The 25,394-nt window shown below is 49.7% G+C and overlaps 1 protein-coding gene and 1 non-coding gene across 3 annotated transcripts in view; both read right to left on the bottom strand.

The window, feature by feature from the left end:
* Positions 1–830: 830 nt before the first annotated feature.
* On the bottom strand, positions 831–901 carry TRNAG-GCC. The gene has a single exon. It is a non-coding gene; the product is annotated as a tRNA-Gly (tRNA).
* Positions 902–20,517: 19,616 nt separating this feature from the next.
* The window catches only part of C6H21orf58 (chromosome 6 C21orf58 homolog), a 56,443-nt gene continuing 51,566 nt past the window's right edge, over positions 20,518–25,394 (bottom strand). For both annotated transcript variants that reach the window (XM_040357597.1, XM_040357596.1), the window contains exon 10: positions 20,518–20,901. The gene's annotated coding sequence lies outside the window, so the exon portion shown is untranslated. The remainder of the gene's footprint in view (positions 20,902–25,394) is intronic.

Genomic DNA, 25,394 nt, shown 5'->3' with positions numbered 1-25,394 from the left:
TCCCCCGGATGGAGCGCAGCTAAAAGCTATATAGGTAGCAGCCCCATGGTGGGTCGTACCTATGACCTTCTGCACCGAAGTGCAAGTGGCTACCCCACTGAACGAATGGATTCCGAGCGGACCTACCCATCATTCACAAAGACCTTTAGGTCCTTGAAGCCCAAAATCGAATGGATCATGCCCATCCTTGGGACCGAGATAGAGTCCCTCAAACCACTAGTCCTGCGGAAAAGATAAAATCACACCGCAGCTTAGCAAGTCCCATACTGCTCAAAGGCAGACCGAGCCGGGAGAGGGAGACACGAGGGAAGAAAACTGTTCGGTGGATCGGAAGGGACCCTATCTAGTACCCCGAAGATACCACCTCACAGACCCACTGTCGGAGGGCAGGGAGGTTCACCGAGCTGTTAACAGCAAAGGCGACCCCCCACTTCAGAGACGGGCAGGGGAAGCTACATACATTGGCGGGTTCGGGTGCCGGCGCAATTGGCTTACGCACCCAGGGACGGATCAGCCCCCCAGCTGAGCCCTTGTCGGCCCAGGAGGTTCGCCCGCGGCCCCTGACTGCCGGAAAAAGACCGCTTTGGAAAAAGAAGGACCCGGCCCACGGCGGGGCCCCTTCCCCCTGGAAGCCTGAGGGAGGAGAGCGCTCTTCCCTCCAGTGACATCCTTGATAATGTCAACCAGCAAGGACCCAAAGGTCTCCCATCAGAAACCAAAGCCCTGGATATCAAGGGCGCGGCATCCAGTGAAACATCACAGACATATACAGGGCCCTGGACCTGCAGGTCCGTTAGCCTAACAACTTCGGGAGAGAGTAAAGTACTCATTGCATTGTCCGGGAATCGAACCCGGGCCTCCCGCGTGGCAGGCGAGAATTCTACCACTGAACCACCAATGCATTTATCCACTGTATGGTTCAAAATGCTCACTCAGTGAGCGACTGGGATCCAGAGTAGTGGCCACAATAGGCCGCAAGACAGACCCCAGCATGATAGACATGGAACGGGTCAGAACTTCGGATCTTCTCAGTCAAATTCATACAAGCGGGGGTGTCCCGCAATAGGGGGGGGTGGTCACCTATACATGACGCCCGGAGGGTCCACCACCGGAGGAGAAGCCCACTCTCTTAAAAGGCTCCCCTCAAGGGGCACCGAGCCGCCAGGCGGTGAGGGACTACAAAAGCCCTCAGTGGCTTTTCTCATTCCGCGTTTTTTTAAAAATTAGCAAGAAAGGGCACAGAAGGAAAACCTACACAGAGCGGTCTGATTTGTGTGATCCCAAAAAAGACCGAGCCCTCAGCGGAAACCCAGCTGCACTATCCAGCTACAGGGAGTCCCGTCCAGCAGTGAGAAGCGCACCTCTAAGTGCCTTATCCTGCACCCCCAGGTATCTGGTCAATGGCTCCATCTGTGACAGAGCATTCCCCAGGGGATAAGAGGGGGGGGGGGGAGGAGGGCACTCCTTTGACCCCTGCCCGTCCACAGTCCCCCACCCTGGCACCAAGGTGTCCAGGACAAACAGTAAAAAACCATCTGTGGGATCCCAGGTGGGGAAGGACCAGATACTGACTCCAATAGAGCAACCCATACACATAGTGTGTATGTATAAATTGCCATTGATTTACAGAAGCTCCAATGCCCTATGCAGGGCAACTCACCCTTCGCTGCGCTGGTCGGGGGTATCCCAGGGGACTCACCGAGGAGGAGACTGCCCAGCGCGCCATCCGCCCACAGCACACGGCGTGTGGGGAGGAAAAAATACTGTGAGGAGACTGCGGCATCCGAGGGACCTGTGTGTACCGTAGGATTCAGCACTAGGGGTCAGCCAAGATGGCCGCCGAACGTCCTCAGAGCGCGGCTACGGCAAAATGGCCGCCAATGGGAGTTTTCAATGCAATTGAAAACCACCCCAAAAATGGCGCCAGAGCCGGCCGAATGGCGGCAAAACGCAGCATTTAAACAGCAAAAGCCTCTAAGGCTTTTAAAAGTGTAAAAAAATTAAAAAATACACACAGAAACCTCACAGAAAAACTCAGGCCAGACACAGTCCCCTCAGGGAGCCCCCCCCCCCCCCCCCCGACAGCGGCAAATGTTTGCAATGCAGCAGAGGGAAAGGAGCAGGGGAGGGAGGAGAAAAGGCCCCCCAAACCCCGGGAATGCCCAACCGTACCAACCCACCTAAGCGGGAGGGACTGTACTTACCTCAGAGCGAGCATTCGCTGACGCATTCCTGACAGAACTACAACCGCAATGGAGGTAGCTGTCGGCCCGGTCCACTGTGAGTGAGACAACACCACAGCCCAGTCATATGTGGACCTCAGAGCAAAGCTCACCGGCCACCTCAGGAGTCATGAGGTATGGCGTGGCAGACCAAGCCTCTTTGCAAAGGTGTGTCCACGCATGCTGGTCGGACTGAGAAGACTACAAGGATCTATAATATCCAGCCTGTCTCTCAGCCGACAGTTGAAAGAAGATTCTTTAAGAAAAAATTAAAAGAAAAGAAAATAAAAGAAAATTTCTCCTCAAGGCGCTGGGCCCAAAGGGAGCCATACGTCCATCTCCTTTGCTAGGCAGAACGAAACTGAGGCTGCAAGCTGCAGTGAGGAGGGTTATGTCTGGAGGGACCGCCCCCTGGGCGGGGCTGTTCAACTCTGTTAATGTAACATGTATTTAACCATTTAACATGTTTCTGCCTAGTCCTCTCCTGTAAACAGGGAACATAACCCACTTGTCAAGACTTAAGGAGCTGTGTCCGTCCATGGACGATAAGAGAAATTTTATTTTTCACATCATGAAAAAAGGTCGTGTGTACGCGGCATTAGGATGTGCCCCCCCAAACTAGTGAAGGACTACAAGTCCCAGCATGAACCCCTGATATCTAAGAATGTGACCCCCCCAACTAGTGAAGGACTACGAGTCCTTTATTAATATAAAAAAAAAAAAAAAATTGGGCTAACTTTACTGTTGTCTTATTTTTTAATTACATAAAGTGAATTTCCAAATATGGTGTGACAAAAAGTATAGCAACGACCGCCATTTTATTCTCTAGGGTGTTAGAAACCACAAACAAACATACATACATACACACACATATATATATATATATATATATATATATATATATATATATATAATAGATATATATTTTTTTTTCTTTTTTTTTTTATAGCAAAAAAATGTTTTTAACTTATAAACACCAAAATCTCAGAAAGAGGCTCGGTCCTTACGTGGTTAAAGGGTACATGATGCTGTGCAGAGTGCAGTAATCTATAGTAACCAGATGTCAGTTCATTGAAAAATACATATAGCCAGATTCTGAGAGACTTACGTCGGCGTATCAGTCCGAATCTGCACCGTCGTAAATTTAAGCGTATTCTGGAAACCAGATACGCTTAAATTAGGCTAAGATACAAGCGACGTAAGTCTCCTACGCCGCCGTATCTTAGGGTGCATATTTACGCTGGCCGCTAGGTGGCGCTTTCGTTGAGTTCGGCGTAGAATATGAAAATGACTAGATACGCCGATTCACGAACGTACGTGCGCCCGTCGCAATTAGTTACGCCGTTTAAGTTAGAGATACGCCGGCGTAAAGATAAAGCTGGTCTCTAGGTGGCGCATCCCATGCAATGTATGGACGTCGGAACAAGCCTATCTTTTTACGTCGTTTGCGTAAGTTGTACGCGAATAGGGCTGTGCGTAAATTACGTTCATGTCACAGGCATTGAGCCAACGTATCTTTGGGCGTAAATACGACGTGATACTGAGAATGCGCGCGCATGCGCCGTTCGTTCGGCCATGCATCTACATGGGGTCAAGCCTCATTTAAATACAACACGCCCCCTACAGCCTACTTTGAATTACGCGCGCTTACGCTGGCCCATTTACGCTACGTCGCCGTAACTTAGGAGGCAAGTGCTTTGTGAATACAGCACTTGCCTCTCTAAGTTGCGGCGGCGAAGCGTAAATACGGTACGCTACGCCCGCGCAACATAGATCGGCCGTACCTGAATCTAGGCCATAGATTAGTTGCTATGGGTTACAGATTTTGGCATATTTCAAACCTTTGCCCTGATGAATAGATCTAGTAGTTCAAACACTGTAAATGGCACATGTCTACATTCCGCACACAGGCACTAGGGCTGCAACGGATCACAGGTGATCCGTGATCAGAACGGGTCACCCCCTTCGGAACGGCACACACTGCGATCCGCGGATTGCCGCGGCTCCGGAGCTAGGCCGAAGCCGCGGCCTTTCCTAATGTTATGTCCGCGGCTCCGGAGCTAGGCTGAAGCCACGGCCTTTCCTAACGTTATGGCCGCGGCTTCGGCCTACCTCCGGAGCCATGGCCATAACGTTAGGAAAGGCCGCGGCTTCGGCCTAGCTCCGGAGCCGCGGCAATAACATTAGGAAAGGCCGCGGCTTCGGCCTAGCTCCGGAGCCGCGGCCATCTTGGTACACCCGGCAGCGGCCGCCCTATATTATAGTGGGGGGGATGTGGATATTACAGTGGGGGGGGGGGGGGGAGATGTGGATATTACAGTGGGGGGGGGAGATGTGGATATTACAGCGGGGGGGGGGGGGGAGATGTGTATATTACAGTGGGGGGGGGGAGATGTGTATATTACAGTGGGGGGGGGGGGAGATGTGTATATTACAGTGGGGGGGGGGAGATGTGTATATTACAGTGGGGGGGGGGAGATGTGTATATTACAGTGGGGGGGAGAGAGATGTGGATATTACAGTGGGGGAGAATTTTTTTTTTTGCCAATCCGAAAAATGATCCGATCCGTGACTCCTGATCCGAGGAACGATCCGAACCGTGAGTTTTTTGATCCATTGCACCCCTAACAGGCACTGACCATTGCCAGGAATGCAGCACCTATCATTGTCAGGAATGCACTCACCATTGCCAGGAATGCAGCACATATCATTGCCGGGAATGCACTCACCATTGTCGGGAATGCAGCCCTTATCATTGCTGGGAATGCACTCACCATTGTCGGGAATGCACTCACCATTGTCGGGAATGCAGCCCCTATCATTGCTGGGAATGCACTCACCATTGCCAGGAATGCAGCACCTATCATTGCCAGGAATGAACTCACCATTGCTGGGAATGCAGCACCTATCATTGCCAGGAATGCACTCACCATTGCCAGGAATGCAGCACCTATCATTGCCGGGAATGCAGCACCTATCATTGCCAGGAATGCACTCACCATTGCCAGGAATGCAGCCCCACCATTGCCAGAAATGCACTCACCATTTCCGGGAATGCTTTCACCATTGCCGGGAATCCAGCACCTATCATTGTCGGGAATGCACTCACCATTGCCAGGAATGCAGCACCTATCATTGCCGGGAATGCACTCACCATTGCCGGGAATGCAGCACCTATCATTGCTGGGAATGCATTTACCATTGCCGGGAATGCAGCACCTATCATTGCCGGGAATGCACTCACCACTGCCGAGAATGCAGCACCTATCATTGCCAGCAATGAACTCACCAATGCCGGGAATGCAGCACCTATCATTGCCGGGAATGCACTCACCATTGCCAGGAATCCAGCACCTATCATTGTCGGGAATGCACTCACCATTGCCAGGAATGCAGCACCTAACATTGCCAGGAATGCACTCAACATTGCCAGGAATCCAGCACCTATCATTGTCGGGAATGCACTCACCATTGCCAGGAATGCAGCACCTATCATTGCCGGGAATGCACTCACCATTGCCAGGAATACAGCACCTATCATTGCCGGGAATGCACTCACCATTGCCAGGAATGCAGCACCTATCATTGCCGGGAATGCACTCACCATTGCCAGGAATGATCAGTGTCCATCTGCAGCAAAGCCCAAGTGTCCATCTGTAGCCAGCCGTGCCCAAAAATTAAGCTTTCTTAGTTTTAAATTTTGCCGCCGAGATAGAGCCGGATGTCTTGTGTAATCGGCTGTACTTGGCTCCTCTTGCAGTCCCGCCCCTTGGCCTGGCTTCTATGATGGACATAACACACGTTCAATGGCGGGACTGGGCATGACTGCGAGCGGAGCCGAGCCTAGCCGAGTACACAGTACACTCGGCTTGGGCTATTTCGGCGGCGCTCGCTCCTCTTCCCCTCACAGGCAGCAGGGATCGGCGTATAATACACACCCCTGATTTTAAGGGGAAAAAAAGTATGTGTTAAATGCCGATAAATACGGTATATCTTTTGTGGCCCTGGCGCTGGGAGATCATCAGGGGCCAACAAAGATATATATGTGTGTAGATAACCAGGCGGGCCGCTCAAAAGTGGACATCGCGGCCCGCAGGCCGGACTTTGGATATGCCTGGTATAGGATATTATAATGACGGGTTGGGGTAGTATAGGGTATTATAATGACGGGTGGGGGTAGTAAAGGGTATTATAATGACGGGTTGGGGTAGTATAGGGTATTATAATGACGGGTTGGGGTAGTATAGGGTATTATAATGACGGGTCGGGGTAGTATAGGGTATTATAATGACGGGTCGGGGTAGTATAGGGTATTATAATGACAGGTCGGGGTAGTATAGGGTATTATAATGATGGGTGGGGGTAGTATAGGGTATTATAATGACGGGTCGGGTAGTATAGGGTATTATAATGACAGGTTGGGGTAGTATAATGACGGGTGGGGGTAGTATAGGGTATTATAATGATGAGTGGGGGTAGTATAGGGTATTATAATGACGGGTGGGGGCAGTGTCATCTTAAGAGCATTATAGGCCCCCGGGCAATACAGTGCACTGGGGCCCTGTCTACACAATCACGCACGAGAATTTACTGACAAAAATCATAAAATTTACTGGCAGAACCACGTCTTTTACTGCCAGTGCAAAAAAAGTACCTACAATTACAGTTTTCAGTGCCGAACAATGCAAATGTCAGTATTTAAACTATAAACATATACAGTAGCTAGTGCTATTAGCAATGTGTTTAAGTTAAACAAAAGTTAAAAAAAAAAAAAAAAAAATGACATGAAGGTCAGGTTACTATAACCCAGCCAGCACAGAGTTTCCTCTAACATCAGAGTCTGCAGGATTCCCCCTTACAGTGAAAGGGAACTCGTATGTAAAGGGGAACGCTGCAGATCAGGATCTAAGAAGGGAACTCTGATGTGGAGGGGGGCTCTGGTGATCAGAGACCATCTTATATAAGAGTCCACAACTTTCTCTTTCCCACTTACATCAGGGTCCGCAGACTGAGTTCCCCCTTGCATTGTAAGGGGGAATCCTGCAGACTCTGATGTAAAGGGGAACTCTGATGTGGGGGGCACGCTGGTGACCAGAGACCACCTTCCGTAGAGTAAATACACTAAGGTAAGGGGGGTCACTAATATAGCTGGGGGAACCTTTATATCAGTGCCCCCTTACATTTGTGCATTCACTCCCCCCTTACAGAGAAGATCGGATCTTCTTTGTGATTTCTGCAAACTGGGCATGGGCAGTTCTAACCCGTCACTCTCCACAATTTTTTACTTGCTGGGCAGCCGGTGGGGCCCCCCAGGCAAGCAGGGCCCCCGGGCAACTGCCCAGCGTGCCCAATGGAAAAGATGGCCCTGGGTGGGGGTAGTATAGGGTATTATAATGATGGGTGGGGGTAGTATAGGGTATTATAATGACAGGTCGGGGACCGGGGTATTATAATGACGGTTGGGGGTAGTATAGGGTATTATAATGATGGGTGGGGGTAGTATAGGGTATTATAATGACGGTTGGGCGTAGTATAGGGTATTATAATGACGGGTGGAGAGGGGGGGGTCTATGGTGATGGGGGGGGGGGGGGCTCGAGGGACAGCCTGACCTGATTGGATGACTGGGGAGACAGGCACCGCCCTCCCCCCATGGACTTCTGATGATTATAAAGCTGGGAAGGTGAAGGGGTACCGATCATTATGACAGATGTGATCATTCCACTCTGCACCCCCCACAATGTGTCCCCCCCCCCCCCTAACATCACTGCCCGGCCTCACCGATAAAATAATGGAAAATAATGACACTTACTGTCTCTCCGATAGATTAGGGAAGTCGCTGTGGTTGTAGTACTCGGATGATTACACCTGGGGCGCTGTCCTGTCACAAGCGAAGCAAAGAGACGATGCTCGGTGCTCCTTATAACGGGACAAAATGGCGCTGGTGTCAGGCGAGTGCGCTATGACTCATCGCCAACACGCTCTGCCACCGCGCGCTATGACTCATCGCCACCGCGCACTGCCTGTGCGGTCTCCGGCAGCTGAATAGAGGATTAGGATTTCTCCTCCCTCCAGCCTGCAGGTGGCACTAGAGAGCTCCGCTGTGCAGTGAGGACAGGCTGGCTGTGATATGAGGGGAGCAGAGTGTGGAGATCTCCGGAGGAGAACCAACCATGTCTTCCCGGTGAGGGGCTGTGTGTGACAGATCTCCCCTCCCCCCTCCTCTGTGTGTCATTATTATACACCATTCATATCTCTCCAGTGTGTGTGACTTTACACGATAAGAGCTTACACTCTAATATATGATCTGTCCTGTATACCTGTCATGTGTCTGTATACCCCTCTGATCTGTCATGTGCTATCCTGTATGCCTGCCATGTGTCTATATACCCCTCTGATCTGTCCTGTGCTCTCCTGTATACCTGTCATGTGTCTATATACCCCTCTGATCTGTCCTGTGCTATCCTGTATACCTGTCATGTGTATATACCCCTCTGGTCTGTCCTGTCCTGTGCTATCCTGTATGCCTGTCATGTGTGTATATATACCCCTCTGGTCTGTCCTGTGCTATCCTGTATACCTGTCATGTGTATATACCCCTCTGATCTGTCCTGTGCTATCCTGTATACCTGTCATGTGTATATACCCCTCTGATCTGTCCTGTGCTATCCTGTATACCTGCCATGTGTATATACCCCTCTGGTCTGTCCTGTGCTATCCTGTATACCTGTTGTGTGTCTATATACCCCTCTGATCTGTCCTGTGCTATCCTGTATATCTGCCATGTGTATATATACCCCTCTGATCTGTCCTGTGCTATCCTGTATACCTGTCATGTGTCTATATACCCCTCTGATCTGTCCTGTGCTATCCTGTATACCTCTCATGTGTCTATATACCCCTCTGATCTGTCCTGTGCTATCCTGTATACCTCTCATGTGTCTATATACCCCTCTGATCTGTCCTGTGCTATCCGGTATACCTGTCATGTGTCTATATACCCCTCTGATCTGTCCTGTGCTATCCTGTATACCTGTCATGTGTCTATATACCCCTCTGATCTGTCCTGTGCTATCCTGTATACCTGTCATGTTGGTTCCAATGCCCCCAGTTAAGCCCCTCCCCTGATGACCGTGTTGAGCCCGATGATTGGTCGCTGTGCTGTGTAGGAGGCGGAGCTGCGAAGGTCCTATGGAAGTAGTGGGGGGGGAGGGGGCGGGTCACATATCTCACCTTGTTATGGACATGCCGGTTCCAGGGCAGTGACTCCTCACCATCCAATCACTGATCTCCATGGGCGGCCCTACAGCCCACAACTGCCGCAAAGTAGCTCTTTGGTGCGTTTTGCCAGTTTGATGGCGACTAACGCCGTGTCCTCCACACAAAGCTCCATTCTCAGAGAGGTGTATGAGCGGCTTTGTCACATTTCTATCACTGAAGAGAGAGGCGTCCCCTTTGTGTGCCACAAAAACACCGGATTTCACACCGGATCCCAAACCGCTCCAAGCTGGCCGATCACCAGAAATACTGTGTGTGAGAAATTCCTCAGATTTTCTGATAGTTAGTGGAGTCATCCTGACAATAAGATCTCTGCCCCCCCCTGTGTGTCTGATCTCTGCCCCCCCCCCCTCCTGTGTGTCTGATCTCTGCCCCCCCCCCCCTCCTGTGTGTCTTATCTCTCCCCCCCGTGTGTGTCTGATCTCTCCCCCCCGTGTGTCTGATCTCTGCCCCCCCCCCTCCTGTGTGTCTGATCTCTCCCCCCCGTGTGTGTCTGATCTCTGCCCCCCCCCTCCTGTGTGTCTGATCTCTGCCCCCCCCTCCTGTGTGTCTTATCTCTGCCCCCCCTCCTGTGTGTCTTATCTCTGCCCCCCCTCCTGTGTGTCTTATCTCTGCCCCCCCTCCTGTGTGTCTTATCTCTGCCCCCCCTCCTATGTGTCTTATCTCTGCCCCCCCTCCTGTGTGTCTGATCTCTGCCCCCCCCCCCTCCTGTGTGTCTGATCTCTGCCCCCCCCTCCTGTGTGTCTGATCTCTGCCCCCCTCCTGTGTGTCTGATCTCTGCCCCCCCCTCCTGTGTGTCTTATCTCTGCCCCCCCTCCTATGTGTCTTATCTCTGCCCCCCCTCCTGTGTGTCTGATCTCTGCCCCCCCTCCTGTGTGTCTGATCTCTGCCCCCCCCTCCTGTGTGTCTGATCTCTGCCCCCCCTCCTGTGTGTCTTATCTCTGCCCCCCCTCCTATGTGTCTTATCTCTGCCCCCCCTCCTGTGTGTCTGATCTCTGCCCCCCCCCTCCTGTGTGTCTGATCTCTGCCCCCCCCTCCTGTGTGTCTGATCTCTGCCCCCCTCCTGTGTGTCTGATCTCTGCCCCCCCCTCCTGTGTGTCTGATCTCTGCCCCCCCCCTCCTGTGTGTCTGATCTCTGCCCCCCCCTCCTGTGTGTCTGATCTCTGCCCCCCCTCCTGTGTGTCTGATCTCTGCCCCCCCCCCCCTGTGTGTCTGATCTCTGCCCCCCCCCCTCCTGTGTGTCTGATCTCTGCCCCCCCCCCTCCTGTGTGTCTTATCTCTCCCCCCCGTGTGTGTCTGATCTCTCCCCCCCGTGTGTCTGATCTCTGCCCCCCCTCCTGTGTGTCTGATCTCTCCCCCCCGTGTGTGTCTGATCTCTGCCCCCCCCTCCTGTGTGTCTGATCTCTGCCCCCCCCTCCTGTGTGTCTTATCTCTGCCCCCCCTCCTGTGTGTCTTATCTCTGCCCCCCCTCCTGTGTGTCTTATCTCTGCCCCCCCTCCTGTGTGTCTTATCTCTGCCCCCCCTCCTATGTGTCTTATCTCTGCCCCCCCTCCTGTGTGTCTGATCTCTGCCCCCCCCCCCTCCTGTGTGTCTGATCTCTGCCCCCCCCCTCCTGTGTGTCTGATCTCTGCCCCCCTCCTGTGTGTCTGATCTCTGCCCCCCCCTCCTGTGTGTCTTATCTCTGCCCCCCCTCCTATGTGTCTTATCTCTGCCCCCCCTCCTGTGTGTCTGATCTCTGCCCCCCCCCCTCCTGTGTGTCTGATCTCTCCCCCCCGTGTGTGTCTGATCTCTGCCCCCCCCTCCTGTGTGTCTGATCTCTGCCCCCCCCTCCTGTGTGTCTTATCTCTGCCCCCCCTCCTGTGTGTCTTATCTCTGCCCCCCCTCCTGTGTGTCTTATCTCTGCCCCCCCTCCTGTGTGTCTTATCTCTGTCCCCCCTCCTATGTGTCTTATCTCTGCCCCCCCTCCTGTGTGTCTGATCTCTGCCCCCCCCCTCCTGTGTGTCTGATCTCTGCCCCCCCCTCCTGTGTGTCTGATCTCTGCCCCCCTCCTGTGTGTCTGATCTCTGCCCCCCCCTCCTGTGTGTCTTATCTCTGCCCCCCCTCCTATGTGTCTTATCTCTGCCCCCCCTCCTGTGTGTCTGATCTCTGCCCCCCCTCCTGTGTGTCTGATCTCTGCCCCCCCCTCCTGTGTGTCTGATCTCTGCCCCCCCTCCTGTGTGTCTTATCTCTGCCCCCCCTCCTATGTGTCTTATCTCTGCCCCCCCTCCTGTGTGTCTGATCTCTGCCCCCCCCCTCCTGTGTGTCTGATCTCTGCCCCCCCTCCTGTGTGTCTGATCTCTGCCCCCCTCCTGTGTGTCTGATCTCTGCCCCCCCCCTCCTGTGTGTCTGATCTCTGCCCCCCCCCCCTCCTGTGTGTCTGATCTCTGCCCCCCCCTCCTGTGTGTCTGATCTCTGCCCCCCCTCCTGTGTGTCTGATCTCTGCCCCCCCCTCCTGTGTGTCTGATCTCTGCCCCCCCTCCTGTGTGTCTGATCTCTGCCCCCCCCTCCTGTGTGTCTGATCTCTGCCCCCCCTCCTGTGTGTCTTATCTCTGCCCCCCCCCCCCCCTCCTGTGTGTCTGATCTCTGCCCCCCCCTCCTGTGTGTCTGATCTCTGCCCACCCCCTCCTGTGTGTCTGATCTCTGCCCCCCCTCCTGTGTGTCTGATCTCTGCCCCCCCCCTCATGTGTGTCTGATCTCTGTCCCCCCCTCATGTGTGTCTGATCTCTGCCCCCCCCTCCTGTGTGTCTGATCTCTGTCCCCCCCTCATGTGTGTCTGATCTCTGCCCCCCCTCCTGTGTGTCTGATCTCTGCCCCCCCCTCCTGTGTGTCTGATCTCTGCCCCCCCTCATGTGTGTCTGATCTCTGCCCCCCTCCTGTGTGTCTGATCTCTGCCCCCCCCTCCTGTGTGTCTGATCTCTGCCCCCCCTCCTGTGTGTCTGATCTCTGCCCCCCTCCTGTGTGTCTGATCTCTGCCCCCCCCTCATGTGTGTCTGATCTCTACCCCCACCCTCATGTGTGTCTGATCTCTGCCCCCCCCTCATGTGTGTCTGATCTCTGTCCCCCCTCATGTGTGTCTGATCTCTGTCCCCCCCTCATGTGTGTCTGATCTCTGCCCCCCCTCCTGTGTGTCTGATCTCTGCCCCCCCCTCCTGTGTGTCTGATCTCTGCCCCCCCTCATGTGTGTCTGATCTCTGCCCCCCCTCATGTGTGTCTGATCTCTGCCCCCCCCTCCTGTGTGTCTGATCTCTGCCCCCCCTCCTGTGTGTCTGATCTCTGCCCCCCTCCTGTGTGTCTGATCTCTGCTCCCCCTCCTGTGTGTCTGATCTCTGCCCCCCCCTCCTGTGTGTCTGATCTCTGCCCCCCCTCCTGTGTGTCTGATCTCTGCCCCCCCCCTCATGTGTGTCTGATCTCTGCCCCCACCCTCATGTGTGTCTGATCTCTGCCCCCCCTCCTGTGTGTCTGATCTCTGCCCCCCCCTCCTGTGTGTCTGATCTCTGCCCCCCCTCCTGTGTGTCTGATCTCTGCCCCCCCTCCTGTGTGTCTGATCTCTGCCCCCCCTCATGTGTGTCTGATCTCTGCCCCCCCTCATGTGTGTCTGATCTCTGCCCCCCCTCCTGTGTGTCTGATCTCTGCCCCCCCTCCTGTGTGTCTGATCTCTGCCCCCCCTCCTGTGTGTCTGATCTCTGCTCCCCCTCCTGTGTGTCTGATCTCTGCCCCCCCCCTCCTGTGTGTCTGATCTCTGCCCCCCCCCCCCTCCTGTGTGTCTGATCTCTGCCCCCCCCCTCCTGTGTGTCTGATCTCTGCCCCCCCTCCTGTGTGTCTGATCTCTGCCCCCCCCTCCTGTGTGTCTGATCTCTGCCCCCCCCCCCCTCCTGTGTGTCTGATCTCTGCCCCCCTCCTGTGTGTCTGATCTCTGCCCCCCCCCTTATGTGTGTCTGATCTCTGCCCCCCCCTCCTGTGTGTCTGATCTCTGCCCCCCCCCCCTCATGTGTGTCTGATCTCTGCCCCCCCCCCCTCCTGTGTGTCTGATCTCTGCCCCCCACCCCCCCTCCTTCCTATTTGTCTGATCTCATATGACGGCGTGCGGTTTTGAAGTGGTTAAACCACTCAAGTGTTGCTTTTTTTTTACTTTCTGCTATAAAACACTCCAAATAAAATTAAATTTCTTCCTCAGTTTAGGCCAATATGTATTCTGTTACATATTTTTGGTAAAAAAATCCCAATGAGCGAATATTGACCGGTTTGCGCAAAGTTATAGCGTCTACAGCTATGGGATATTTTTTTTATTTTTTATAGCTGGACTGTGACATTGCGGCAGACAAATCTGACACTAGGTGACACTTTTTGAGGACCAGTGACACCAATACAGTAATCAGTGCTAAAAATTATGCACTGTCACTGTACTAATTACACTGGCAGGGAAGGGGTTAACATCAGGGGCTATAAAAGGGTTAAATGTGCTCCTGGGGGGGGAATGCTTTTTAACTGTGTGGGGGAGGTGCTTTGGCTGGGAGAAGACATAGGTCCGTGTTCCCGCTTGACAGAAACACAGGATCTGTCTCCTCTACCAGCAGAACGGCGATCTGCCTTGTTTACATAGACAGACCGCCGCTCTGCCTCTCGGGAACAATCGGAGCGACTCGTGAAGTGCAGTATATTTGTTTTTAGTAAATCCCTTGTATTTACTAAACCCCATGAGGAATGATCATATCGCTTCCTTTTCCAGTATTTCCAGACATGTTTTTATTCCTGGCACCTTATAATAGAATGTTTTATGTCATTTCTATGACCTTGTCAAAAGAAAAATCGCACTCCTGATGTGTCTCATAGGTGAGCATTATTTGTTTGTATCCTTTGCAGGGCCAGGAAAATGTCCTTATTTTTTATTTATTTTTTTACTATGAGCCACCACCAAATAAAGTACATTTTCCCACTCCTGTGCTCATGAGGATACCGGAAAAGGGTGAGCAATCAGGTAAACGGTAGAGATGGGCTCAGGAATGTTCGGATCGTCTAAACTAGAGGTCGGCCGATTATTATGTAAAAAAGAAAGGCAGATTGTAAAGGGATCTGAGGCAGGGGTGTGCTGGGTGGAAATCTACTGCACTGATGGACACCAATGAGGTGGCACTGATGGACACTGATAGGCTGCACCGGTGGGCACTAATGAGGTGGCACTGACAGGCTGAACTGGAGGTGGCACTGGTGGGCACTGATGAGGTTGCACTAACAGGCTGAACTGGTGGGCACTAATGAGGTGGCACTGATAGGCTCCACTGGTGGGCACTGATGAGGTTGCACTGACAGGCTGCACTGGTGGGCACTAATGGACACTGATAGGCTGCACTGGTGGGTGCTAATGAGGTGACACTGATAGGCTGCACCCACCTCTCCACCCTAAACAATAACCCCCCCCCCAGTTCTCCACCCTAGATTTTATCGGCCGCAAAAATCGGCAACATATATCGGCCATCGGCCGCCCCGATTTCTAAATATCCATCGGCCAGAGAAAAACCCATATCGGTCGACCTCTAGTCTGAACCCACCAGAACAATCCTGCCAGGAAGCGATTATCTGTCCATGGCCAATCATAAGCAGCCAAGGCATTGCCCACCCCTCAGCCACATGTAAACAAGGGGCGTGTCTAGGTGTGGCAGAAAGTCAGGGAATGCCTTCGGCTGCTTATGACTGGCCACGGACAGATGACGGCTTCCTGGCAGGATTGCTCTGTTGGGTTTAGACCAGGATGGGAGAAATGCCCCTGAGCCCATCGCTTGTAAACGGCCCCAAGATATGGATTTCTATTCCTCCCACTGACACCAGTGACGGGGGCACTATTCCTCCCACTGACACCAGTGACGGGGGCACTATTCCTCCCACTGACACCAGTGACGGGGGCACTATTCCTCCCACTGACACCAGTGACGGGGGGCACTATTCCTCCCACTGACACCAGTGACGGGGGGCACTATTCCTCCCACTGACACCAGTGACGGGGGGCACTATTCCTCGCACTGACACCAGTGACGGGGGGCACTATTCCTCGCACTAATACCAGTGACGGGGGGGCACTATTCCTCGCACTAATACCAGTGATGGGGGCACTATTCCTCCCACTAATACCAGTGACGGGGGGGCACTATTCCTCCCACTAATACGAGTGATGGGGGCACTATTCCTCCCACTAATCCCATTCATGGGGGCACTATTCCTCCCACTAATCCCAGTGATGGGGGCACTATTCCTCACACTAATACCAGTGATGGGGGCACTATTCCTCCCACTGACACCAGTGACGAGGGCACTATTCCTCCCACTAATACCAGTGATGGGGGCACTATTCCTCCTCTTACTGACCACATGCAATATGTAATCTTTGTCCTCCTGCTGATCACCAAGCCTGAGGTCTTGTCCACTTACTGTGTTGCTGGGACATTTTCTACTCCCACTGACCACAGCCGCCCTCCCTGAAGTCTGAAGTGAACTGACCTTTGCTTAGAAAGTTTGGTGACCCCTGGTATTGGATGTAACAATGCTTTTTGGATGGGTAATCGAGAAGATAATGCCGATATTGCAAGTGTATTGGTGCCAGAGCATAGGTGTGGGATGTGATTGAAAGATGATATCATTACTTTGCACTGCATTATATACTCTACACTACAGTATATACTCTGCACTGAACTGTAGTATATACTCTGCACTGTATTATATACACTACACTGACTTCACTGTAATATATATTCTACACTGCCTGCACTGTATTATATATTCTACACTGACTGCACTGCATTATTTATTCTACACTGGCGGTGCATTGCCACGAAATGAGATTTGCCATCGGATGAGATGGTCCGCCCCCATCACATCCTATTGGCTCACTCCTGTCACGTGACATATTTAAACGTCAAGTATCGACGCGAACATCAGTCTCAGCTAGGCTATCATAGGGAGAGGATCTCCTCTCCCTGTGATAGCTGAAGCTGCACGGAGCTGGTGCACGGAGCTCACATGGCCTCTGTGGCCCGATTCCGAGAGCGGAATCGGGCCACAGAAGCTCATACATTTACTAGGCTAATAAATGTTCTTTATTACAATGTCAGGCTAGAAAATGTTCTCCTTCATTACAATGTCACTTCGGGATCTACAGCGATATCGGCATCCCTCTGCCCGATATCGCTGTCAGCGTGCCTCCCGCCAGCGCTAACTACATCCCGCGCCCGCAGCTCTACTCCCCGTCCCCCGTTAAGGCTCAGGGAACGGGGAACAGAAAGTAGAGCATCGGGTGCAGGTAAAGTAGTAGTGCGCAGGCGCAGCACTACGCAAATAGCTCCGTGCACCAGCTCCGTGCAGCTTCAGCTATCACAGGGAGAGGAGATCCTCTCCCTATGATAGCCTAGCTGAGACTGATGTTCGCGACGATACTTGACGTTTAAATATGTCACGTGACAGGAGTGAGCCAATAGGATGTGATGGAGGCGGACCATCTCATCCGATGGCAAATCTCATTTCGTGGCAATGCAGGGGCACTGTATTATATATTCTACACTGCCTACATGCTCTATCCACTAACTAACCTACCTAGTCTATCTGCACTACAAAACACTACATACAGCTGCCGTGTTGTCATGGTGTGTTCACCTTTTGATTTGATTTACAACTTTCTTCTCAGCTACCTGAACATTTTCATTCATCTAATATACTCCAGTATGGCCTCTGCAGAACACGGAAACAGACGCCACACAAATATCCAAACTGCAAACATCCTTTTTATTTGTTTAATACATACAGTCTTTTTGTAAGCCAAAATGCTTAAGGATCTTTGTACATACAGTAAAACCTTGGATTGCGAGTAACTTGGTCTGCGAGACGAGCACATTTTTTTGGGGCAATTTTAACTTGATAAACAAGCGAAGTCTTGCAATACATGTAGTTTGGAATCCGACATGTGAGGCTCCAAGTCATGTGACATCCCATTTTAGTCAATGAGAGATGTCTTAATTAGCACTACTGCAGTCGCTCTGGCTTTAGAAAAGTTTCCTGTACTACTTCGAGGCACTTCTATCTGACTTGTACCCATAGACTTTAGGGTTTGTAAAAAAAAAAACACTTATGCTCAAAAAAGCTCAAAGAAACTCAATAAAAACATGCACAAGAGCACAAAAAAAGCACAAGCTTCTTAAAACTCAAATAAAAGCTCAAATATTTTTTGAGCTGCAGTGTGCATGACCCCTAAGCCGGATCCTCATCTTAACCTCTTAAGGACCGGACCAATATGCTGCTAAATGACCCAAGGGGTTTTTACAATTCGGCACTGCGCCGCTTTAACAGACAATTGCGCGGTCGTGCGACGTGGCTCCCAAACAAAATTGGCGTTCTTTTTTCCCCACAAATAGAGCTTTCTTTTGGTGGTATTTCATCACCTCTGCGGTTTTTATTTTTTGCGCTATAAGCAAAAATAGAGCGACAATTTTGAAAAAAATGCAATATTTTTTACTTTTTGCTATAATAAATATCCCCCAAAAACATATATAAAAAATTTTTTTTTTCCTCAGTTTTGGCCGATACGTATTCTTCTACCTATTTTTGGTAAAAAAAATCGCAATAAGCGCTCGATGGTTTGCGCAAAATTTATAGCGTTTACAAAATAGGGGATAGTTTTATTATTTTTTTTTTTTTTACTACTAATGGCGGCGATCAGTGATTTTTTTCGTGACTGCGACATTATGGCGGACACTTCGGACAATTTTGACACATTTTTAGGACCATTGTCATTTTCAGAGCAAAAAATGCATTTAAATTGCATTGTTTATTGTGAAAATGACAGTTGCAGTTTGGGAGTTAACCACAGGGGGCGCTGTAGGAGTTAGGGTTCACCTAGTGTGTGTTTACAACTGTAGGGGGGTGTGGCTGTAGGACTGACGTCATCGATCGAGTCTCCCTATAAAAGGGATCACTCGATCGATGCAGCCGCCACAGTGAAGCACGGGGAAGCCGTGTTTACATACGGCTCTCCCCGTTCTTCAGCTCCGGGAGCGATCAGCTCCGGGGAACGATAAACGAATAGCCGCGCCGTCGTCCCAGATCGCTCCCCGTGGGAATCCGACCGCCGCATGTAGCGGGGGGGGTCCCGATCGGACCCCCGACCCACGTCTAGGCAGGGACGTACAGGTACGCCCATGTGCCTGTACGTGCCATTCTGCCGACGTATATCTACATGCGGCGGTCGGGAAGTGGTTAATTGATGTGATTTGGATCTGACATTACAGGAAGATTAACTAGGCATTCCCTGAATTTGCCTTGAAGTAACATTGCTATAATCTTTTTATATGGACTAGACTGAAGGACTTTTGAATAAATGGTTGTGGAACGAATCACCTGGATTTCCATTATTTCTTATGGGAAAATTTGCTTTGATATACGAGTGCTTTGGAATACAAGCACGTTTCCAGAACGAATTATGCTCGCAATTCAATGGTTTTACTATATTTAGAATTAAAGTACAATAACTAATACAATTAAAACAAAATGAATTGCACATTAAAAAGCTTTATCCTGTAGTATGATTTAAGAGCTATGAAAGAACACAGGGCCTAACTGAATGAGGTGTGAAGTAAGTTTAAGAATAATAAAGTTCACATCACAACATCCAGTCATAGTAGAGCTGCACGATTAATTGTTAAAAAAATCGCATTTCCACGATTCATTTAACAAGTGCATCACAACATTGCTCAGCTCTGAGAGATAAAAAGAAACATTGTATCATTTGGTTCTTTTAGAGATCAAAGGGATTTACTGCAGTCTGTAAATGAGGTCAGTTTAACTACTTCAAGCGGAGTTCCACTCAAAAGTGGAACTTCCGCTTATGTATTTCCTCCCTCCCTCCGGTGCCACATTTGGCACCTTTCGGGGGGGGGGGGGATGTGTATTTGTTTTTGTCCCCTTCCCTACTTCTGGAGACGGAAGTTCGCCCCCCATTGTCCTTCCTCGGCTTCCAGGCCAAATAAAAAGCGCAGCACACTTTGCGCATGCGCAGTAGGGGACTGGCTGTGAGGCCAAAAGGCTTCACTGCCAGTTTCCCTTACCAGGAATGGCGGCGGGAGCATCCGACAGCCAACCCGAAAATCGGCTGGGGTGCCAACATCGCAGGAACACTGGACAGGTAGTTGTCCTAATATTAAAAGTCAGCAGCTACAGTATTTGTAGGGGGGGGGGGGGGTTGGGGCCATAACACTGTTTTAAAGACTAATGCCACGTACACACTATGAGTGAGTGAGTGAAAAACGTATATAGCGCCGCACATGCAAACTAAATCGCCTCTGGGCGCTTGTTTGACCATCAGAAATTCCGACAAGAAAAGTCTGATGTGAGCTTTTGGTTGGAAATTCCGACCGTGTGTATGCTCCATCGGACTTTTGTTGTGGGAATTTCCACCAACAAAAGTTTGAGAGCAGGTTCTCTATTTTTCCGACGGAAAAAAATCCTATCGGAAAATCCACTCGTCTGTATGCAATTCCGATGCGCAAAAAACCTGTATGCTCCGAATCAAGCAGAGGAGCCGAACTGCCTATTGAACTTCATTGATCTCGGCTCGTCATACGTATTGTACATCACCGCGTTCTTGACGGTCGGAATTTCCAACAAGATTTGTGTGTATGCAACACAAGTTTGAGCCAACATTCCGTCAGAAAAAAATCCACGGTTTTCTTGTCGGAATTTCCGATCATGTGTACGCGGCATTTGCCTTTTTCTGACACTTGTTGCTTACAAGTTAAAATCAGTATTTTTTGCTGGAAAATTTCTTAGAACCCCCAAACATTATATTTATATATATATGGTCGTTGCAATATTTTATGGCACACTTTATTTGTGCAGCGGTCTTTCAAACACAGTTTTGTTGGGGAAAAAACACTTCAATAAATAAAAAAATAAATAAACAGTAAAGTTAGCCCAATTTTTTTCTAAAATGTGAAATATGATGTTACGCTGAAAATCGTGATCTTTATTCTAAGCAAAAAAAAATTGCGATTCTCATTTTATCCAGAATCATGCAGCTCTTAGTCATAGTCAAAAAATGTTATGTTATTTAATTTCTCTGAACACGATTGGATGTTCACTTCTTTTCAATGCAATTCACCTCACTTGGCTCATTGGTAAATCAGGCACACAGTCTACCCGTACATAGTTGGAAGGATCTCCTGAGTATAAAGCTTGGTGGCAAGCATCCTGGAATTTCAGTCTGTCACCTTGGGAAGGCCTTACAGCCATTTTGTATGGATAAGTGTATCTTCTTATCAAGCTTCATCTTCAGTTTTTCATTTTGTACAATATGCATAGTCGTCTTTTCCTGCTACTTCTGGGATATATCTGCAACGATAATAACAGTTTGCCAATAATTAATGCATTTTATTTTAAAAGGTGGACATCTATAAACATATTGGGGCAGATCCACAAAGGAAGTACTTCTGATACGCCGGCGTACTTTCAAATTTCCCGCGTCGTATCTTTGGTTTGAATCCTCAAACCAAGATACGACGGCATCTGGGTTAGATCCGACAGGCGTACGGCTTCGTACGCCTTCGGATCTTAGATGCAATACTTCAGCATCCGCTGGGTGGCATTCACATCGTTTTCCGCGTCGGGTATGCAAATTAGCTATTTCCGACGATCCACGAACGTACGCGCGGCCGTCGCATTCTCTTACGTCGGCTTTTTCTGGCGTATAGTTAAAGCTGGTATTTCGTCGCGTATAGTTAGACTTGCCATGTTAAGTATGGCCGTCGTTCCCGCGTTTATTTTGAATTAATTTGAAAGTCGTCCGTGAATCGGGATGGACGTAATTCACGTCTATGTTAAAAAAAATTACGTCCTTGCGACATCATTTAGCGCAATGTACGGCGGGAAATTTAGGGACGGCGCATGCGCAGTTCATTCGGCTTCATTTAAATGAAACACGCCCCCTAATCGCCGATTTGAATTCCGCTTGAGATGCAGTACGCCGCCGTAACTTACGGCGCAAAATCTTCCTGGATTCGAAATAAAGCCAGGTATGGTACGGCGGCGTAGCGTATCTCATATACGATGCGCCGGGGCAGATCTTTGTGGATCTGCCCCTTTGGATATTAAATACAAATAAATTATATGATGTCAGTGATGATATTGGAAACAATTGTTATCGACTGACTTATGATCCACAAAGTGTACAAAATATTGCTACTGGGATCTGTTGAAATAAAAATATGGGAGGTTCCATTGCTACCTAGATTGTAAAGGCTACATGGATTTCATTCTCATTTCTGAAATGGACCAAGCATGGGCATATTAGGTATCCTTAAATTAAAGTAGGGTTGCAACTAACGATTATTTTCATAATCGATTAGTTGGCCGATTATTGTTTCGATTAATCGCATAATAGCCTTAAAAAAATAAATAAGTTAGCATTTTTACATTTTTTTGGGGCCAATTTGTTGTTGGGCAGATTACAAAACACAAGTTGCCACAAAAACACATTACATGCTTTTCTGCAGCTTCTCCATTGAAGTATATTGAAGCAAAAAAAAGATGGATTCCTTGTATGTCTGTCGGGGGAAAAGTGTTGTGGTGAAGTATGCTTGTTCATCCATGAGCACATGATCAGTGAATATTTGGGGATATGGCACACTTCTCTCCAGAAGAGTTACAAAGAAGCACAAGTTTAGAAAACATGTAGGGCTAGATTCAGATAGCCCGCCGTAACTTTGTGCGGGAGTAGCGTATCTCAGATACGCTACGCTGCCGTAACTTAGTGAGGCAGGTTCTGTATTCACAAAGAACCTGTTCCCTAAGTTACTGCGGTGCAGCGTAAATCTGCCGGCGTAAGCGTGCCTAATTCAAAATGTGAAGAGGTGGGCGTGTTTTATGTAAATAAAACATGACCCCACGTAAATGACGTCCTGATGAAGTCACGTGGTGTGACGAATACGCGATGGGATCGGAGCACTGGACCTGTTGCAGCACCTGACGGACGGTAGACAAGCTTACAGCTTGTGGATGTGTGACCGCCTCAGACTGCTCTATGTGAGTGTTTTTTATTGATGCTTTTGTTTTAATAAACCGTTACTGTGTTACGCGATGTGCCCTCCTTTTCTTCTCCCCGCCCGCATTACCATCGCCTGAGCCATAGGCGGGATCGGTGTGACCATAGGGAGTGTTACCAGAGAAGAATTAGGACACTGATGAGCTCGCCGCTCGTGGAGATAGGCACCCTCTCCTAAGACTCTGTGTAAGTGTACACCCATCCATCTTAGTGGAGGTTCCTCAGTAGTGACAGGACTACGCAATGTTGTCTTTTATTGTGTCTCCCACATGCACTACCTGGTATTGGGACCTACTAGATTCATCACCCCACCCTCCAGGAAGATATCCATCCGCTAGGGGGCTGAAGCTTCTTCCTTTGGTTTGGCTATATGTGATAGCTATGAGGTAAGCTGCTAGGATCACAAGAGGTGTGGGCTGCATGTTTGGATTTGTTTGCTGCGCCTTTTCACAGACCTGGCTGTTGGAATCTTCACCTCAGACTTTTCACCTATTTATTTATCCATTCCACATGCTCTACCTGGATTCCTCTTCCTTTTGATCGTGGGATCGGGACTGTTATGTTTTATTTAATGTATTGATTCACTATGTCTATTCAATGTTTGACTCACTCTGTTACTGGTATTGACATTGACGTTTGCATTGCTTATTTGTTTGTCACTTAGAGGCATTCCCTATCACCTCACTGCCCCCACGGGCTCATTCCCTTTTCATTGCCCTTAACCCATTGGCAGTGCTCCTTTCACAGCGCAGACACTATCACCTTTTTCATTTACTATATTTGTCTATTAGGATAGACTTTTTTTGTTTGCTGCAGTGCACCCATTCCCCATTTTCCCTTCTCCTCCCTCTTCCTTCCCCCTCCCCCACTCACCGATCCACTACAGCGCAGGAGTTTCACCTATCACTCAGTTTAAAAATATTGATTCTGGAACTTGGGGATCTTGATGGCTTCATAGTGGGTCTCTTGTATGAAGCCATCATGTGCTGTAGAGTGTTTTTATAATCATTGTCACGCACTCCTGTACTTAACAAGAGTCTGTCCGCCGTATACGCTTCTTTTGTCCGGTACCAGCACGATCCAAAAAATCCTTAGCCCACCCAGTCACTTTTCGAGACAGCGTAGGATGGAAAACATAAGACTGTGTGCTCAAACATAGGCACGAAGAGATATACACTCAGGGGACAACCCCCCGTATTTGCATAATGACACACGGTGGGATAAACTTTGCCTCCTCTAGTAACATGACACACAGGTATATTCAACTATCCAACAGGAGACCGTCTTTAGGAGGGGGATACAGCCACACCACAAATGATCTAGTAAAAAGTCTACAACAGTTTATGAGCCCAAGCTCATACAATATTCCAGCAGTTGGAAAGGTGGAATTCATTCATCTTCACATATTTTTTGAGGGATATTGTTCAGAAATATTACTGTCCAAAGTGAATGAGCCCCTTCATTCTTTCAACACAAACCACACATATAAGACCCTGGATAACATGGGTAACACGAAATGCAGAATCCGGTATGGTTGTACGGTGAGTCTGATTAGTGCAGATCAGACTGGGGTCCTCGGTCACCCTGGGCCCCTATTAGACACAGGGTTACTTACAAATAGGAGGGGCCGGGGGGGCTGGACAAGGAGTTTCCAGAACTCTCTAAGGTAAGCTGTGTTCCACAAGCCCAAAGTCACAATTATCATTTTTTTCTGGCGTGTTTCCCAGGAATTTATGGAAACAAATTTGCATGGCTGAGACAATCTTTCTTAATGAAAAAGGTCATGCATGGGGGAGGAAATATTATAAGTTCAGTTATGGAAATATTGAGTTTGAGGAAGTTGTGTGTCTTTCATACTGATATGTCAGTGAATTAGTGATGCACGAGGAGACCAAAGGGGTGTGCTAATTAATAGAGAGATCAATTTATGTGTCAACATAGAGATCATATTGGAAGCCATGGTAGTCTACCAACCAAACCAGTGAGGAGGTGCAGATAGAGAATAGAAGAATAGAAGGAGTCTGAGAACACGGCCTTGGGAGACGCCTACAGAAAAAAGAAAGTAAATAGAATTATAGGTTTATGTTTATTCAATTCGCCATATCCCTTTAGATTGAATGAGTTTTTGCAGCTTGTCATTGATGTTCTGTACACACATGAAGACTGTACATATGTGATTCTACCTGTAAAGACACTCAGAAAATATGCATGCAACAGATTTTTTGAAAGAAAGTGTTTTTTACTATAGGTTTTATTCAGATCTAGCATAACCTGCATAATAACCGAATTGTCAACAGTGGCGTCGCTAGGGGGGGGCGGGGTATGCGTGCTGCATCCGGATGACACCAGCCAGAGGTGTGACACCTATGGGCAGCGGCATTGCATGATCTGCACACCCCCACACTGACCAGCTGTCTCCCTTAGTGGAGCGGAGCAAATCTGCCTCCTCTCTCCTCTCTGTTTAGATGTACACAGGCGGAGGGAGTCCGAGGAGGGGCACGCCACTTTTCTGAGGTCTGAACAGTGTATTGTATTTGTAGATGGACATGTGCTGGGGGCGCTATGGGAAAGGAGAGGGGGGGGGACTATTGGCCCAAGTGGAGAGAAGGGTCTGCACTGGGGGGGTGTTTATACTTATTGAGGGGGGGTCTTTGCTGATGGAGTTGTCCATGCTGAGGGAGGGGGGTCTGCATTGAGGGGGTCTATGCTAATGGAGGGGGGTCTGAATGAGGGGGGTCTATGCTGATGTAGGGGGTGTTTATGCTGAGGGAGGTCTATGCTGATG

The sequence above is a fragment of the Rana temporaria genome, chromosome 6 (genome assembly GCF_905171775.1).
Source record: "Rana temporaria chromosome 6, aRanTem1.1, whole genome shotgun sequence".
In the NCBI taxonomy this organism is placed as follows: Eukaryota; Metazoa; Chordata; class Amphibia; order Anura; family Ranidae; genus Rana; species Rana temporaria.
Note: the sequence above shows the minus strand (reverse complement) of the source record. Positions and strands in the feature narration are given on the sequence as shown.